Below are 19,899 nucleotides of genomic sequence, written 5' to 3' on the forward strand. Positions count from 1 at the left end.
AAGAGATAACCAACAATACATTATATGAGTTCCATTAACACTCATTCTTTTGTATTTTATGTTCATCACAAGGCCATTGTAAAATTTAGCAAAAGAAGTATAGGGGTTGGGGTTGACCATGTCCCTAGTATGTCATCCCCTCCCTCTGTCCCTGCGCTCTCTTTGCTACGACTGAAAAATCCCTAGACTGCCTTTTACACTGTTTTTGTCTATTGTTGCTCCTATGCTCATTGACTGACGACTGACGACAAAGACCACAAAATCGACGAAGTCACGACCTAATCGATTGATTCATAATCAAATCATATAGCTCCACTGCTTTAGTTCCTCTCCTTCACGAACTAGAGCTTCAGTTCCTCTCGTCCATCGAAAACCATTTGCCTTACACTGTTCTAACCTTAACTGATACTTCTCTACTCTCATTTCTTTAACTCTAATGATGGATTGAGAATTGGAAGGATTTTGCTTCAAAGAACTTCGGTTTTTCAGAAGAAGAGTGATTGAAATCAGGAGGACGAGTCAGTCTGCATTCACCGCGAATCCACCATTGCAGGATCTTCTCCATCCAACAAGTGGTAACAGTGGGGAGGCGATGCATCTCGTCCGACGTTAGGCACAAGAACTTCGACACAACAGAGTTGAACTAAATTTCTAATTCGATCGGTCATGCACCACATGTTAAATGTTAATTTGTAATATGAACAGTCATGGTTAGATACATTTTGTTTATGTATATTTATGTACTTCTTAGTGGTTACATGCACAATGATGCTAGAGTTGAATATTTTTATGTAGATGAATAACTTGCATCATTTCCTCTTCTCTATTCACTAGTATTAATAGAGAAGCTTCGTAAGTTATATTGCATGAAACATGAGAAAATAAAAAGTTTAGATTACAAAAATAGATTATTTCCTACACTTTCTACTACTACTACTACACTTTCGCTGCTCCTACAAATTTGGTACTAGAGCTCTGATTCATTTACATGGTAGCATCAAATTAAATTAAAAAAAGTTGAAGTTCCTACGCCTATCTTATGTGACAAACCAATCTTCAATAGTAATGTCCAAAACCCAGTTTTTTCATAGAAGGTCAAAGCACATTGAGTTGCGTCACAACTACGTACATTTGTGATATGATGCAAAAGAATGGAATTTACTTGAATTTCGTTAATACCGAAGAACAACCAACTGATGTTCTTACCAAAATATATAGTGTTATTTGAGAAGCTTAAACAATTCAAGAATTATATGATGATTACAAATTTTGAGGGGTGTAAATGTTAGTCAATTTGTAATATGAATAATCATGGTTAGATACATGTTTGTTTAAGTCTATTGATGTATTTCTTAGTGTTTACAAGCATAATGATGCTAGAGTTGAATGTCTTTTATGTAGATGCATAACTTGCAGTCTTGCAATTCCTCTTCTCTATTCACTAGTATTAATAAAAAAGCTTGGTAAGTTATGTTGCAAAAAACATAAGAAAATAAAATGTTCAAATTATAAAAATAGATTATTCAGTATATTTTCTACTACTACACTTTTGCTGCTTCAACACCACTAAGCAAGCATAGATGCAGGTTATGATGAGTGGGGGCATTTGCCCCCACATGGTTAAAATTTTTTTGATCATGGTATACTAGAGTATTAAGATAATAGGTGTTATGTTGCCCCTATATAGTAGGAAAATGCCCCCACAATATGATGTATTTTTAAAATTTTAATAGTAATATGCTATATTTTTTATGTTACAAATTTATGTGTGTATATTGCCCCCACAACAATAGATTTATGGATCCGTCACCAAAGGTTAAGGTTTTCACTGCTCTCTTAGTTTGTATTTCTCATATCTCAATCTTAGAGTCTCAAGGATGTGTGAGAAGAAGCCAATTGCATTTGCCTTAAATATAAAGCTCCTGTTGATTGGCAATGAATTCCTCTTGATCCGCATAGATCTCCTAAGTATGGATAAAGTTTCTTTGACACTCTATACCCACCTCCACGTAATGAGATAGGTAAGAGAAGAGAGATGTGATAGAAGATGTGATAGGAACCGAGGAGAGAGATAGAAACTAAAAATGAGTAGAAATGAGTTGGAATGAGATAGAAGATAAAGTGAGGTGTTAATGAATAAATATTCCTCATCCAAGTCCAACAATAGTGGAAAGTAACTAGAAGAGGAGTAGAGACTTCACCACAATACTTTTTACTTTTTAATGAATTGTAGCGACTTCTTTAAACCGCCATATTATTCACCAAATTATGGGGGTTATGTGATTAATATTGCAGTTTTAACCTAACCGCCATTTCTTGAAATAGTTATCTAAAATTTTCCTACTCGTTTCCGCGACAGAGCAACCAAGAATCAGCTCAGCTGGAGAGCTGTTCACCAATCACAGAGCTTACTCACCGGAGCAGAGGAGCTCGTGGGAGACTGATTTGAGCCATAGATTCGAAGAATGGGCGCAGCTGGAGAGGAAATGACCGCCGGCAATGGCGGTACTGAGCTGTGATTAGGACTAGGAGATCCCGCCAGAGAGGTTCTCCGGCAGGGGAATTTGTAGCATATCCATGAGCTTACCGGAAAATCGCGAAAGGTTTTTCGCAGTCATGTCTCATAGCTCAATTGCTTGTAAAGGGCATATTTTGCTGTGCATTCAATTCTCATTAGTCATTGCCATTTCAATGCCATGTATTTTATTTCTTGGTTGAAATGGTTTAAGCTCTCACAGAAGAAAAGGAAAAGCGTTGATTCTGCTGTGCATATCTGTTTCCATGCCATACTTATGCCTTTTATTTCACCTGTTTCTCTTGCTTGTTTCATTTCCATGCAAAGTTGATGAAGTGAGATTCAATTGAGGCTTATAAGAGATTTGGGGTAGTCAAGGGTACATTCCTCACTGCCTGGTATCTCTGTCATTGCAATCCCCTCTTTTCCTATTAATATTGTTCACCACTCATTTTCATGTGATGCCTCAGTCTTGAATTTAACCTGCATTTTTTGCTTTTTAAATATGTTACATCTTACAATTCATTGCTTTGAAATGTGTTCCACGTTCCACTTAGATGGTTTGGAGAGGCTAGTCCAAGGGAAGAATTCGACGATTGATTAAAATTGTTCCCTTTATTTGAAAAGGTTCTCCTAGTTCTGTCTCCTATTAAAATTGTGGCTAGTCTTATGCTAGCTGAACTATTCAGATTCTTAATCCTAGATTGAGTTGCTCTAGTTCCGTGGGAACAGGAAGCAATGAACCACTCCCCTTCAATAAAAAAAATGTGTCTATTTAAAACGTGTCTTTGACTGAGTACTTGATGATTGTGTTTTGTAACCATCCAGTTTGAATTAGCCTAACATTTCCTAATTTTAAGCGTTTTTTTCTCCTGATTTGCCATTTATGGTAAATTACCCTTTCACTCCTGCATTAATGCTGTTGCTTTCATTGCCATTTATTTTCCTATAAAAGGATATATGTTGATGCAAATAAATATTCATCCCTAAACATAAAAAAGAGTCATGTGGAGTTTATCATTGGTGCATTCTCCTTCCTTAGCTTATTTGGAAAATCTAGGAATTTTTTTCTTCTTAGATTTCCAAATAAGCTAAGGTGGGTGTTATGCGCCATCAGTGCTGGATTTTCCAAATCAGCTTATTTTCATTTTCATGGGGTTAGCATCTGGTTGGAAAGTAGGAAACCTGGATGTTCCCAGTTTTTTCTTCCAAGGATAGCTTCCTCAGGGTACATATCCTGATAGGATGTAGGTGGCGGGAATAGACTTCGATTCAATTAAGGCTTAAAAGCATTTCATGCCCGTGATGTATCAAGTTTGTGCAAATGTTACCCTTGTTCTTTTTTTTATCTATGTTTGTATCCTCCATGTTTTACAAATGTGCACTGTTTGCCCCTCCGTCAATCAGAACTTGGAAAAATGAGGTGAGAGGATTTGAACCCATGACCTTGAATTAGGTAAACACAAACTTTACCAATTGAGCTACTCAATCAATTGGTTGAAATATGACCAACGTTTTAATTGTACCATATTTGTTCATCATCATTCCCCTCGTTCATAGATTCTTTATCATCTTCATCCCCAACCACATTGAAACCCAGATTTTTCAATCTCCAATATCAAAGAAAAAAAAACATGCATTTTATCATCATCATCTTCATCTTCAAACCCCACTTCCAAAAACAGTTACTATCTCTCTTTTATAAACCCAAAAGTTTTTAGTTTCACTTCACCTTCAACCATCAAACACAGAATTTTTCTTCAATTTCCCCCATTTTCCCTCTTGCTCCTGCTTCCAATCGTGAGGAAGAGAACTTTTAGATTCATTGTGCAATGGGGGAAAACTGGGTTTTCCGACGGCAGCGGTGATGGGTTGCTGGTGGTGCGTGGAAGGGCTTGGTGTGAATTGGGGAACCAAAGCGACCCACAAGCTGCCACTGGCGACGGTGGTTCCGTTGATGAAGGATAATGAGATTCAAAAGGTGAAGCTTTTTGATGTGGATGATTCCACCATGGATGCTCTTGCTGGGTCTGGGATTGAAGTCATGGTTACTATGATTGGGCTAAATAGTGGGTTAGGAAGAATGTCACTCGTTACAACTTCAATGGTGGAGTTTAGATCAAGTGAGCTTTTTTTAACATTTCAATGTTAGTTAATTTTGGGTTTTTCATGTTAGATTTTGTTTTGTTAGCTAATTTGGTTCCAGATGATGTTGTTGGGGAATAGATTTGGTTGGGGATAAAGATGATGATAATGAAGAAATGCATATTTTTTTTTCTTTGATCTTGGAGATGGAAAAATCTGGGTTTTAATGTGGTTGGGGATGAAGAAAATAATGAGATAAAGTAGATAATGAAGAAGAATTTGAGAAGAACAAGGAGAATGATGATAACAAGTATGATATAAATACAACGTTGGTCAGAATTTAACCACTTGATTCAGTAGCTCAACTGGTAATGGTTGTGTTTTGCTAATTCTAGGTCATGGGTTCAAATCCTTCCACCTCCTTTTTCCAAGTTCTGATTTTCATTTAATGACGTGTCACGCCACGTAGGATGCTGACGTGGACATTTAACGGCCATGTCACCCTTTTTAAACGACAGAGGGGCAAACAGTGCACATTTGTGAAACATGGAGGGTAACATAGACGAAAAAAGAACAAGGGTAACATTTGTGAAACATGGAGGGTAACATAGACGAAAAAAGAACAAGGGTAACATTTGCACAAACTTGATACATCAGGGGCATGAAATGCTTTTAAGCCTTCAATTAAAAGTTAAAGGGTGAATAGTTGCTGACAAAACAAAATTATAGTGTCACAACAATTTAAATTGTCACATTAGGATCAGTTATTATCAACAATTGTCAGTGTGTTTGATTTCACTTTTTAAACCACTTCTGGTACAAAAATTACTTTTGACAAGAATTTTCAAATGGCTAGCTTTTGGAACATCAATTGAAATTTCAGATAAATACAAATATTTCACTAATCCTGCCACATTATCTTTTCTGTAAACCATATGTTTTGACTTCAAACTCAAATTTGTTCTTGGCACTCTCTCTCTTATTGTTGTTGTGTTCTCTCCCTCCCTAGTCATTATAGATGTAATTAGACTCAAACTTGCCAAGCTTCCTATATATATTTGATCTTCTTTAGACCGGTTTCACTTGACTTGCAGAACTGCTAGCATTGTTTTCACCCTTTATTGTTTTCAAAAGTCATTCATGCAAAAGCAATCTGATATTTTTTCTGTTAATTTCAGTTTTGGCATTTCTGAGAATGGCACAAGCCTTGACTATTCTACTTATTTAACATTAGAATAAGATGTGAGATATGAATACATTTCTCTATATTTGCTTTTTAAAAATTAGTGTTGCTTGTTACCTGGTTTGCTATTTTGTTAGCTTAGTTGTTAAACTTAAAATGTCTGGTTCTGGTAGTTGTAATCTTTAGAAAGCGGTCACAATCATCTCTGCTGAATGCTAAACATGAGTTATTAATGCCATTCTCTCACAGGATAGGTCTCAAATGCTGAACATTTTCTCACTGGTGTAGTTATGTAGCAGCAGTGCACTGGACAACAAGATAGCACACATTTCAAAAGTCTATAAGGAGGAGGAAGCAGACAAACATATGAAGAGTGTTGATTCAACTTGTTTATTCTTATCTACAGCTTCCACTTCCATGTAGAAACTTTTATCAATGAATTTGTTTCTCTAGAGTGGGACTACTACTACTACTTGTCAGATCCAGTTATTGAGATGAGCTCATTTGTTAAAAGAGGCAGTGTTGATGACATTATCACCAACTTCCCTAAGACAGCTGATAGATAGATGTACTAGTATGTGGAAATTGATGTGTAGACTTTGCTTCTTGAACATGCTTTCTAGATTGTTTCTAGTTACAATCAGTATTACATTCATTTGAGTTAATTATTTGGACATGATTAATTCCAACTCTTATATGAGCCAGAGATGAATATGCATAATCAGTTGACAAGTTGCATGTGACTTCTTTTTACCTTATGAACTGTGACTTGACAATTACAGTGTTCTTTTTAGCCAGTGCTATCATTGATTTTACGGCGAATTGACTGAATCCTATTATACTGCAAATTGCTTTTCAGGCCTAGGGGATAATGCCTCAGAACAAGGTCATTTTTTGTTAATTCATTTGTTAAAGGAGACAGTGTTAATGGCATTATCATTTATCACCAAAGTAAGTTGAAAGGGATATGTAAACTTTGTATCCAGAAAATGCTTACTATATAGATAGTGGACGTTGCTTAATCCATAGTTTGTGTTGGTAGAACTAGAAAGCTGCCTTTATATGAAGTCATTTCGCTTCATTATGTTGTACTTTTAGAGGACTGCAATTTGAACATGCCAGACTTTCAAAACAAATTTCCCTACACAGGCCTCCAGATCCTCCACTTCCATCCAGCTTGACTCATTAAATGTAACACAGAGCCACCTTTTCCTGAAATATTTCATACTCCCTCCCCTCATCCAGTATTAATAGCATATCTCTTGATCAACTTTTTTAAGAATCAATCTTTCTTATATTTCGAAAGCGTACGATCGTGTTGAATGGCCTTTCTTGCAGGCAATTTTAGAGAAAATGGGCTTCCCACTGCGTTGGGTTAATTTAATTATGAGTTGTGTGACTACTCTGAATTTTTCTATTATGATTAATGGAAACCCACAACCTACTTTCGCACCCAAGAGGGGTTTGCGACAAGGAGACCCTCTATCGCCCTACTTATTTATCCTTTGTGGTGATGCTTTCTCTGCTTTGATTCAAAGATCTATTGCTGCCTCAACCCTACATGGTATTAAAGTTTCCAGAACTGCTCCGCTAATATCCCACCTTTTGTTTGCAGCTGACAGTATTCTTTTTGCCCGGGCTATTCTTGAGGAAGCAGAGTGTATTAAAAACATTCTGGCGACCTATGAGCGTGCCTCTGGGCAGATGATAAACTTTGATAAGTCTATGCTTTCAGTTAGCCGAAATGTGCCAGAGAATTGTTTTCATGATTTGCAACAGTTGCTAGAAGTAATGGTTGTAGAAAGTTATGACAGATATCTGGGTCCTCCTACTATCATTGGTAGGTCTAAGACTCAAATTTTCAGGTTTGTCAAAGAAAGAGTTTGGAAGAAACTCAAAGGGTGGAAAGAGAAATCTTTATCCAGGGCAGGGCGTGAGGTTCTTATAAAAGCTGTGGCTCAGGCAATACCATCATATGTTATGTCTTGTTTTATTCTTCCTGATGGCCAGGAGATTGAAGGTATGATAGCAAGATTCTTTTGGGGTGGTGATGCCTCTAAAAGAGGAATTCATTGGATGAAATGGGAAAAACTTTGTCGGCCCAAGCTAGAATGGGGTCTCGGCTTTAGAGACTTTAAATCTTTTAATCTTGCTCTAGTAGCAAAGAATTGGTGGCGAATTTATTGTAATTCTGAGTCCCTCTTGAGTAGGGTGTTCAAAGTTGTGTACTTCCCGGCTGCCCCTCTCATGAATGCAAAAAGGGGTTATAGACCGAGTTATGCTTGGTCAAGTATCCTTAAAACATCTTGGATGTTTGAAAAAGGTGGGCACTGGAGGATTGGTAATGGGCAATCTTTTCGTATATGGGAGGATAATTGGCTACCCCATGGCCTTCCCATTAACTTTCGCCAGGATGTGGTAGATGAGCTCAACTTACGTAAAGTGGCAGACCTCCTTTTACCTTCGGGTAGGCTATGGAATAAGGAGCTTATTGAGTGGACTTTTTGCCTGGCGACTGCGGAGAGAATTCTTGCAATTCCTCTCCCTTTACAGCCTGTGGATGATACTTTGTTCTAGGCTAGTGCTCAAGATGAATTTTACTGTGTCAAAACAGGTTATTCTTTTTTGCAGCAGGAAGCCAATAGAAGCAGTGCTTCTCCCTCAACTGAGCTGTCCTTGTCTGAAGCACAATGGAAGAAATTTTGGAAATCTCCAGCACTACCTCGTTGTAGGGAAGTGACTTGGAGGGTTTGGTCTTCAACGATCCCAGTTCGCGATTCCCTTCGAAGGCGATGTATTGATTTGGACCCTAGCTGTCCCATTTGTGGCGTAGAGGACGAGACAACTACCCAGTTGTTCCTGAAGTGTGATATGGCGCGAGCAATTTGGTTTGGTTCGGATCTGGGTGTTCGAGTGGCTGATCATGAAACGGTGCATAGCTTCTTACAGGAAGTCTTGAGGGACCATGATGGTGACATAGTTGCTATGGTGCAGAACTTGATTTATGCAATATGGGAGATGAGGAACAAGGTTGCGTTTGATGATTACCATGGCCGATGGGACGACGTGGTGGCTCGTGCCCATTCCCTTCGCATTCCGTCGGAAGAAACGCACCAAGTGTCGGGTGGACTTCGCATTTTGCCAGCTGCTGTTGCTGTTTGGAGGAGGCCGCGACAACGTGGATGTGGCTTTGGATAGGGGGAAGATGGCTGGTAATGGCTATGTAGCTCGCAACAGGAATGGGGAAAAACTTGCAGCAGCCTCCCTCTACCCCGTGGTGGTGATGACAACAGCTATTGGAGAGGCTCTTTGCTTGAGATGGGCTATGATTCTTACTTCTCAGCTTGGGTTCCGTAAGGTTCAATTTGAGACAGACAGCTTGCTTCTTCACCAGGCTTGGAGGAAGATGAGGGGTGCTTCTATTTTATTTTATATTATTAATGATTGTTTTTCGCTTTTGCATTTATTTGACTTTGTAGACTTATCTTTTGTTCGCAGAGAAGGGAATTCCGCTGCTGATTTCTTGGCACGAAATGCTCCTTCTCTGTCAGATTTGGTTTGGTTGGAGGAGGATCCTCCGGGTTTGCAGGAATTTCTAGACCGTGATGTAATGACTTCTATGCCAATTTGATTTTTAATGAAATCCTTTTAAGTTCAAAAAAAAATCTTTCTTACATTTCGCTGCTTTAATCCTTCAAGCAAATGGATGTTTCTCTTGGCATTTGACCAATTGAACCTAATAAATCTCATATATTATGTTACTCTAGTACCATATTAGAATTTAAAAGACGCAACTCTGTCTCTACCCCATAAGCTCGCTCAAATAGTGATAATTGCCTCATATCTCTAATTAATATGGGTCTTCTCAACACATTCCTTCACACTGATACCATGTTCAGAACAATTTATTTCAAAAACTTAAACTATTGTGTAATAGAATAATTTTATATAATAGTTATAACTCTCACAAAAAATTCTTTTCAGAATTAATTTTGACTTTAGAATTAAGCCCTCTTGGAGCCAACCAAGTCTTGCTCCCACGGTCAGAACTAAATGACTTTTATCAATAAAAATTATATTGTCAAATTTGAAAGTTTATGATGGATTTAATTGAAAATTGGAGGTATGATATGCTTCAGTTCATATTTTAGAATGTAAGGGACTAGATTGTAAATTTAAAAAGTTTCTCGTAGTTCTGTCTCCAATTTAAATTGTAGTAGTCATCTGAAACCAGCGATGATCAAAATATACAAGCACAAATACAAAAATTTGACAACACAAAAAAGTATAGTCTGATCACAGCAATTCAAATTGATTCTTTTCACAAATACCGAGCCTCCTCCTCCATCAATTAAACTTCTTCAATTCCTACAAATTCGCCAAAGAGAATGAGCCAGGGAAGGAATTAGCTTGTGTTGTTTTTCAGGTTGTGGTTGTAATATTTAAAACGTGTCTTTGACTTAATACTTGATGTTTGTGTTTTGTAACTGTCCAGTTTGAATTAGTGTAACATTTCCTAATTTTAAGCAATTTTTATCTCGTGATTTGCCATCTGTGGTAAATTGCCCTTCGACTCCTCCATTAATGTTGTTTCGTGTGTGTGTTGTAATTTTGCTTGGTGAATTCTTGTGTGTAATGTACTAATGTTACTTTACTTGTTTCAGTTAAATACATGCATTCAACCATATATGTTTTATCCTTTTCACTGATAATTGATATTAGTTTTAGCTAATTGATAATTGATATTGATGATATCTATTGGTTGATGACGCACTGAAAAATAAAGACATTATTATGGGTTCATAGAATTTAAATCTCCTACGGTAGTTGTTGTTTCCACTGAACAGATTGATGAAAACCCAGGTCAAATTTTGAAGCTTTTTAAGATAGCTCTTTTAAAGGGAGAGATCGAGAGGGAGAAGTGAGAGAGCGAGAAGGAGAGAACCTTGTTGTGAGGGAAAGAACAAGAGAGCGAGAGCGAGAGAGACAGAGAGCTGGGTGATGTGATTTTGAGCTGAATGATGAAGAAGAAGAAAAAGGATGCAGATGAAGAAGGTTAAGGCCTTAAGGGAGATGGAGAAAGGGAAAAGTGCGATTAAGCCAAGATAGAAATTTAAAAATAATTTTTTTTTAATTTAGATTAGGTGGTGCAGATAGTAAAAAGGGGGTGAAAATAGCAACCACCGTTAGCAATTGGATGGAAAGCTAACAGTAGCACAATTTGAAACATGAGGGAGGGAATTTGCTCATTTTAAACATGGGGGAGGGACTTCGCACAATGGTAAAAGATGAGGGAGCAAATGTGCAATTAAGCCATTTCCAAATAAGCTAAGGTGGGTGTTATGTGCCACATGTACTAGATTTTCGTCGTTATTTATCCTCCTAGTGTTGCAGATTTTTATATCAGCTAGAGATATTATACTCTATGCATTTTTGCATTTCAATTTTATATTCTTTTTATATACCTTCATAATTTCAGGTTAACTGCCTGTTGTGCTAGCATATACTCACAGGCAGGAACAACTCATCTTTTTACTACTTCAGTACTCATTCAAGCTGAACCATTCTTTGAAATTCTTCATAACTTCGGCATTTTTGAAGATGGCTAAGGTCTTGCTTGGACCTGTGTTTGAAAGTTTTCGACATGTGGTTCATAATGAGTTTGCAACCATTATCTCATTTGAAAAGTTTAGAGATATGAGAGCAAAAAACCATTTAGTATCATACAGTTGGAATGAGACAATACAGATACTAGTTACATTTTCCACATGCATGAAGAATGATGGAGAAAAAAGATGAGGTTTCAAATTTCACCTATCAACATAAAAAATAAATGATTATATCTCATCCTATAAGTCATAACATGAAACATATTAGTAAATGTAATTTTAAATCCAAACAATTGTTTCAGCTAGAAGTTTATATGCTGAAGGTCTCAAACCTTTTGAGTGGTTCTGACTTCTGATATATAACTTAGAAATTGAAGTTTTAGAGAAATTGTCTCTAGTTCAGCCACATAATCTTTTCTAAATCTTGAAATTGAAATTGTGACAAACTGGAGTGTTTAACAAAACACTTGACTTGCTTACGAAATCTCAGACATCTTGACATTAAATATTGTAGTTCATTGTCTCATATGTTCCCTAACATTCAAAAACTGTCTTGCCCAAAGACATTAAATGTATACATTGTCAGTTTAAAGGTCCACAGCTTGGCAGAGTTACATGATCTAAAGCTGCAAGGAGAATTGAGTATTAAATGCCTTAAAATGTTGGCAGTTTATCTGAAACTCAGGAGGCCTACATGATAGGTAAAACAGACCACCAAGAATTATTCCTTTCATGGGGTAGCAGTTTGAAAATCCAGATCACATGATGCTACTAATCCCGAACTAGTGACTTGCCGTACATTGATGGCGATGAATCTTACTATGGTTTGGAGGTGAGGGCTTTTCCGTGTTTAGAAGAACTCTCATTAAATGAGTTACCCCAGTTAGAGTCATTGTTGAAAGTGGAAAGAGGAGAGATTTTCCCATGTCTTTCTTATATGTTCATCTGTCTGCAAGTACCCCAGTTAGAGTCACTTGGGTTACCATGCAATATTCCATCAGTTAAAGACCTCTACTTATCCAATGGTACCAGTGAATTACTGAGGTCTGTCTCTAGTCTCAATAGTCTTACCTCACTTGGGCTTATTGGGTAGATCATTACCTGACATCCCTCTTAAAGGAATTGAGAAATCTGATTTGTCTTCAAACTTTGATAATGTCTTGTTTCAGAAAACTGAAGGAATTGCCGACCGAACTCTTCAACAATCTTAATGCTTTGGAGGTTCTAAAAAGTGATTGCGAGGAGATCGAGTGTTTGCCAAAGCAACGTTGGGAAGGTCTTCGCTCCCTTCAAACTCTCATGTTTGACGGGTGTAGTGGATTGAGATCCTTGCCAGATGGTGTTCAACACCTTACATCACTCCAAGTTCTGAGAATTTGGAAGTGTCCATCATTGAAGTAGCGGCAGGGCCGGCCCTGGGCCTGTGCAAGCAGGCCCACAGCCCAGGGCCTCCAAAAAAGAAGGGCCTCCAAAAAAAAATTCGAATATTTTTTACAGCGTTTTTAGTTAAAAAAGCGCTGTAAATAGTCAATCTTTTACAGCGCTTCGTACCGCTGTATACTATTTAACAGCGACGAGAGATCTGAAGCGCTGTAAAAGGCCTTTTTTTGGCTTAGTGTTCCTATTATACTTTCTCCAAAAAAAAGATTTAGGGGTCCATTTTTATTATTAACCCAGGGCCTCCAAAATGTCGGGACCGGCCCTGTAGCGGCGCAAGGAGGGAACCGGGGAGGATTGGGATGAGATAGCACACGTTCCTCGAGTGATATTAATTGAATGATGAAGATGCAGAGCACGTTTTGAAGAGTGAGCGCTGATTCAACATTATACTTTCAATGGACTTGATTTTTCTTTTTGCTCTAGATTTGAAGATTGATGGAATTCTATCTAATTTCATTTGTTTTCTTAATGCCAGGGACACAAAGTGGATTCTGTTTATCAATTTAAATGCAATCTCTGCAACCTGAAATAGGCACCAGGGACCATGAAAAGTTCACAGCACTCTAGAAGTAGAAGTCAGTCATATTATTCAATAATTGCATTTTGAATACATGAGCTCTCTGGATTCTAGCTAGACACTTATGAATGTAGTAAAAGAAGCTTTCCTTTTTTCTGGTTTAATAAAATTAAGTAACATTGCTCAAAGTTTATAGTTGGAATTTATAAAATTATCTCTGAAGACAGAAAGTTAAATATGCTAGTAAAAGAACAGGATGTAAACAACTAAATTGGCTTGAAATTGATGCACAGTATCATTCAATCATGCAAAATCTTAAAAAGAAAAATACACTGCTTTAGTTTGTTTGGGTTGGGGGCTGACACAAGAACTAAATACAGATTTTTTCAACATGTGCCATATTTTGACTGAAACAAGCCATACAATGCAATGGTGCGTGAATTTCCTGTTTTTTATTCATTTCTTTCCTAATGATTATAACTCTCATTATACATATATATTCTGTGTATTTAACCATGCCACCTTTATTTTATTCAACAACATAACAAGGTAGTATATAAAAATCCCAAACTAATATTTCATTTCATTATCTGAATACAATCCATATCAAATGCTAAAGGAAAATCAATCAGCCAACCTGTTACTAAGAATTCAAATGACACTCTCAGAAGTTCCCCACACAATAACTATGGATTAGAATCCTGTCATATCACATGAGATTATTTTCACTTGTTATCAATTGTTGCAGCTAGAAGTCTATGTGCTCAAAGTCTCAAGACCTTTGAATGGTTAGGAAATATAAACAAAATTATACAGGCGTGTGCTTGTGCGCACATGCATAGGAAATATTTGCACATGATCCAATAACACCACTGGAACAAACTTGCTTTCAACTTTTGCATCATCTCAAATGATGGCTGAGGCCTTACTTTGAGTTGTGTTTGAGAATTTGCTCTCTATAATTCAAAAAGGATGGTCTCACTACAGTTCAAATTGATACTTCAGCACTCTCTTCTTAGGATTAATAATACTAGGGTAAGTTTGAAAGGGAGGGTCTCACTACAGTTAAAAAAAATTATAGGATCAGATCAGTTGTCAATTGTCATGCACCGAAGTATCAACAATATCAGTGTGCTTAGTTTCACTTCTCTAAACAATTAACTTCTGTTACCAAAATCACTTTTAACAAGATACAATAAATATATATATATATATATAGGAACATGCTAAATATGTTAGATATAAGTTATTTCTCTGTTCTGTTCTTATATAATTAAGCACTATGGTCGGGATCTGGACTGGTAGTACACTTTGAACTAAACTAAAATGAAAGCTCTTTTGAAAACCTTCTAGGATTATTACTATTCAGACTTATGATCATCTCTGCAGCGGAGGCGTTGAAGGCAGTAAGTCCCTGTGTGGCAGTAAGTCTATATTGGCCATACTACAGACATGTTATTAAGTTCTGAATATTTTTAATGTCCTTGTTTAGTTTCTTTTTGTGGTGGCTTAAGTCTGATCCAGATCTATACTGCTCAACTATTAAGAACAATACAGAACATAACTTATATTTCTAATTTATTTATCTGTTTCTATAGAACCAGGTGATGGCGATGATACTTACGGGTGAGGAAGATCTATCTTTCTTGATGCTTCGCTCTTTCTCTTCTAAGCTTTCTTTCAGATCTTCCCAACCCTCTTCTTCTTCTATCGATCATCCTCATCAATCCAATCAATTATCCAAATCTGTCTTCAAAGAAGAAATTCATTTTGAAGATATCAATCAAGATCTTGACAACTGGGAAATTCCAAAAATCTCTCATGCTGAGATCTACAAACCAAACGGATCCTTTTTCAAACGATCTGATTTCATTATCAAAACTGTTGAGCAAACCTACAAGCTCAGATCTGATGATGAAGAAATCCATCTGCTTTCCGAGAAAAGCATCAAAGAACATATCAGCAAGAACTTCAACTATCTTCATATAGGTAGTGTTCAAGTTGGTCTTAAACCCCTAACCAGGAAATCTCTTGACATCGCTGTACTCCTTTGTCTTAGGGATGTTAGACATAATCAATTTCATGACTCCCTCTTAGGAACGGTTGAAACCAGCCTGAGTAATGGACCAATCTCTTTCAATTGCTTCCCAGATCTAACTGTTAGTCTGGAAGATAAAAACATCCTTGATGTCCTCTTCCTAAATATCAAGCTCCAAGGCCTTGATATGAAGGAGGATTCCATTCCCATCTCCTTAATCTACAGGGTTCAATACAAGGTAATGAACTCCATCAAATATTATTTCTTGCGAACCAATTGTGAGAAATCCGGAGAAACAACCCTTTTCCTTACAGATTATGATAAGGCAAACGTTATTGTTCCCAAAACCATCCAATGGAGTAATATCACCCTTCCAGAGAAATGGTCTTTGGAAAAGGCTACCCCAGCCCAACCTGTTGAAACTCCTGAGTTTCGTGAAATTATCCAACACCAATCTGGCCAAGTAGATCTCATCTTTGATAGAAGAAATTCTTTCTCCATCCCTAGATCTATTAGGACATCCTCTGATTTCCAATCTGCCATGTCCAGAAGATCTTTTTCTATGACTAGAAGGAACCAGCCTGAGTCTAGTGCTCGACCTTCCCTCTCTCATGACGGATCTACTATCCATCTGGCTGGATATGTCAATTCCACTCCGGTCAAGACTACCTATGACAAGGGTGAAGAAGATCATCAATCTACTTTGTCTCCAACTTATTCTTCTCTAGAAACTCCTGGAGAAGCATCTGATTTCATTGGAGCAATCACTACTGAATTTGTCGTTGACAAAGAAAGTATCAAAGCAGATTTCTACTCTGACCGTTGGACTCAGCAAAGAAAATGGTTCTTTGCAAAGTATCAGGGTGAAAAGAGAAAAAAGATCCAAGAAAAATTCTATGGGTTCCTTGAGAAAACCCAGCAAAACATCTTCTTTTTTGAATGGTTTCAAGATTATGCCAACAAGAATAGAAAATCTTACCCCTTCCATGTTGACATGATTAAATGGCAGCATAAGGATGGAAAAGAAACCCTTTCTAATCTGCCTCCTAAAACTCCTTTCCTTCTTAAAGGAGCTCAATCTATACCTGTCTTAGCTTCTCCCTTCAAGACTAGGAAAGAAGAAGGTGATGTCACTGGTAAAGACATCAAAGACCTCATGGAACAATCCAATTATACCAATAAGTATCTTTAAATTCTTGGAGAATCCCAAGCGCAGGATTCCTCTTCCAGGAAAGGAAAAGAAAAGGTCAAGATTGAACCTTCCTCTTCTAATCTTAATATCCCTAAAGGATGTCAACTTGAGAAACCTCTTTTCAAACCTTTTCAAATCAGTAGCCGTTCTAGACATTCGGCTCAAACCCTTCGTGCAAAAAAGGAATCTGACAGTGAGCTCCTCCAAAAGGTGGTTGAGCAACTTCAGCTTCTCAAACAAATAGTTCCGGAAACACCGACACCAACCCCGGAACCAACTTCTGAAACAATTTCCGATCCTACTGTTTCAGCTCCTGCTCCTCCTAAAGAGACTTTAATCCGCCGAACTTCTACTCGTAATACCTCTACTTCTTTAAACAATATTGAAGATGGTAAGGTTGAGTCTGATTCTGATATCCAATCTGATGTTCAAACTGTCAAAAGTATTCCCATCAACACTGTCATTCACAATTCTAAGAATCAGTGGAGAAAAGAAACCAAGCTCTATTATCCTAGAGCTACTGCTCCTGATCTTCTTTTAGAAGAGTCTTCAAACTTCAAAAGCTTCAGTGCCAACAATGTCTATGAATGGAACATTGATGGTGAAAACGAGTATGGCATCACCAAAATCCTCCAAAATATGACTATGGTAGCCACTGCCTATGTTACCGCCAACAATTGTCCTGAATCTCTTATCGTTGAAGTCTTGGTTGCTGGTTTCTGTGGCCAGCTCAAAGGTTGGTGGGATAATTATCTCACTCAAGACGAGAAGGATCAGATCTTGACTGCTGTCAAGACTGATGAAGAAGGTGATCCTATCATGGAAGATGGCAAATTCATCTCTGATGCTGTCAACTCCTTAATCTTTACCATAGCCCAAGAAACCTAAACCCAGAAAGCAAGATCCTCCTCCCAAACAACAATGGAGAAAGAGATCTAGCAGGAATGATCATAGGAAACCCAAGCCTAGATCAAAACCCCAATCTTCGCAAATTCCAAAGAACCCTCCTGAGACTAGACCCTCTCAAGGAAAAGATGTTACCTGCTACAACTGCGGCAAGCCGGGCCATATTAGCAGGTATTGCAGACTCAAAAGGAGAATCTCTGAGCTTCATCTTGAACCTGAGATCAAAGACAAGATCAACAATCTTCTCATTCAAACTTCTGATGAAGAAGAATCTAATCCTTCGGATTATGAGGTCTCTGAAGACCTAAATCAAATTCAGAATGATGATTCTCAATCATCATCCTCCGTCAATACCTTGTCTATCAACACTTTGACCAATGAACAAGATCTACTCTTCAGGGCCATTAATTCTATCCCTGATCCTGAGGAAAAGAAAATCTATTTGGAACGCCTCAGATCTACTCTTGAAGATAGGCCTCCCAAAAGTCCTATAACCACTAATAAATTCAATCTTAGAGATACTTTCAAGCGTCTTGAGAAATCTACGGTCAAGCCCGTCACTATTCAAGACCTCCAAACTGAAGTCAATTCCCTTAAGACTGAGGTTAAAAGCCTCAAACAAATCCAAAGCAGTCAGCAGCTTATTTTGGAGAAACTGACTAGAAATTATGAGGAAGATGATTCTTCTGTACCTGATTCCAATCCAACTCCTAACGACAACTGCGAGGACTTTCTGGAAAATATTAACCAGGTCACCATTCAGAAATTCTTCATCCATGTCAAAATCCTCATAGGTGATTTTATTCTCGAAATCCCTGCCCTCTTTGACACAGGGGCAGATTCCAGTTGTATTTCGGAGGGACTCATTCCCACCAGATATTTTGAGAAAACAACTGAGAAGCTCAGCGCTGCCGAAGGATCTAGACTAAAAATCAAGTATAAAATCCCCTCATCATCTGATTCTGTGGTTTGGACAAAATCTGACGACCCAAGAGAGGATGGCTCGGAGACCTTGTGTTGAGGGACCTTTGAAGATGAGGCCTGCTCAATTGGTTCCTTCAATAATTGAAGAGCAGATTGAAGATTTCTTAGCAAGTCTTCTTCTGTTGAAGCTCCTGCAAGGGCCGCTGTGATGTGGGCCTTTTGATTTAGCAAGAGGCTGGTTTGCGGACTTGCATGCTTGAGATATTTCTGGTTGTTTTTGAACCATTGAATTACTTTATCCTTGTGAGCTTTGGAAGCATCAAAAGCCTTCCACCACTTGATAAGGGCATGTTTGTTGAGAATTGGTTGGGGTTTGGCTTTAAGACCGTACCTCCAAGAGAATACCCAAGAAAGGGAAAAGATTGTATAAAAGTTTAAACAATCAGGATAATTGTTAAACTCTTTGTCCCAATCTCTCCTATTCTCTTCGATTTTCTCCTAATTTTGGCACCATAACAGAGCAAGGGAGCTGGGCTTCATGGAGGAGGGGTCCTTGGGCTAGGATTGGATGGATTGAAGCTTCAAGATGGTGATGGCAGCTATGGGAGGACGGTGACAACCTCCCGAAAGCCTTGGAAAGCTTGGGAAAGCTTCCATGGTCGTGGTTACGTCGTCTCCTCTTGGGTTTCGGTTCTTTCTTCCCTTTCCCTTGTAGTTTTTGTTTTCTATTTATGTATTTAGATCGTATAACCTGACTCTTTGATTGTTCTAAGTTTGTTCATTGATGTAAGTGGAAATCTTTCATGTATGGTGTTTCTCTTTGTACTTCATGTTTCTAACCAATCAATTGATAATCAAAAGAGCTGCACTAGTTTATAAATAGATCGAGAGATTGATATGAGTTGGTGTATGCTTAGATCAATGAAAGTAGACACCTATGTCTTAGGTTCTTGCTTTCTTCTCTTCAGGTATTGATTATTTGTGTTAGATTTCTATGGACTAGCATGAGATCGGGAGATAATTGTGGGTCCGGTTCAAGAGAGAAACCACTCAGTGAACTAGTTGTCCTAGAATAAGAATATCTTGGGTAGGAGCAATAATGGATTTCCACGTGACAGGTGGGGTTCTGAGTTCTAACAGGAGTTTCCGGAGTGACAACAGAGATTTGCAAACCTAGGGTACCTTGTCTTAGGATGAATTGGTCATTGGGAATGTCTTTGATATATATATATATATATATATATGCAACTTTTGTAATAGACTTGTCTATATATGTTTATGCAGTGCAATCAAACACACCATGTATCAACTAGAAGACTATGCCCACACGGTCTCAAACCCTTTAAAAGGTTCTGATATCTGAGTAAAATCTGTAAGATTTTCCCTCCCTCTCTCTCTCTCTTTAAATTTCGTTTTAAATTTTTATATTTGGCTTAGCTATAATTGATTGAGTGAGTGGATGTGCCGGAATATCTTTTGATTCTTTTCAT

At 37.8% G+C, this 19,899-nt stretch overlaps 1 long non-coding RNA gene across 1 annotated transcript; it reads left to right on the forward strand.

Moving 5' to 3' along the window:
* The first annotated feature begins 3,518 nt into the window (after nt 1-3,518).
* On the forward strand, nt 3,519-6,515 carry LOC130733961 (uncharacterized). The gene is made up of 2 exons (XR_009017696.1): nt 3,519-3,743; nt 5,779-6,515. It is a non-coding gene; the product is annotated as an uncharacterized LOC130733961 (long non-coding RNA).
* Nucleotides 6,516-19,899: the final 13,384 nt, after the last annotated feature.

This window comes from Lotus japonicus, chromosome 1, assembly GCF_012489685.1.
Source record: "Lotus japonicus ecotype B-129 chromosome 1, LjGifu_v1.2".
NCBI classification, from domain to species: domain Eukaryota; kingdom Viridiplantae; phylum Streptophyta; class Magnoliopsida; order Fabales; family Fabaceae; genus Lotus; species Lotus japonicus.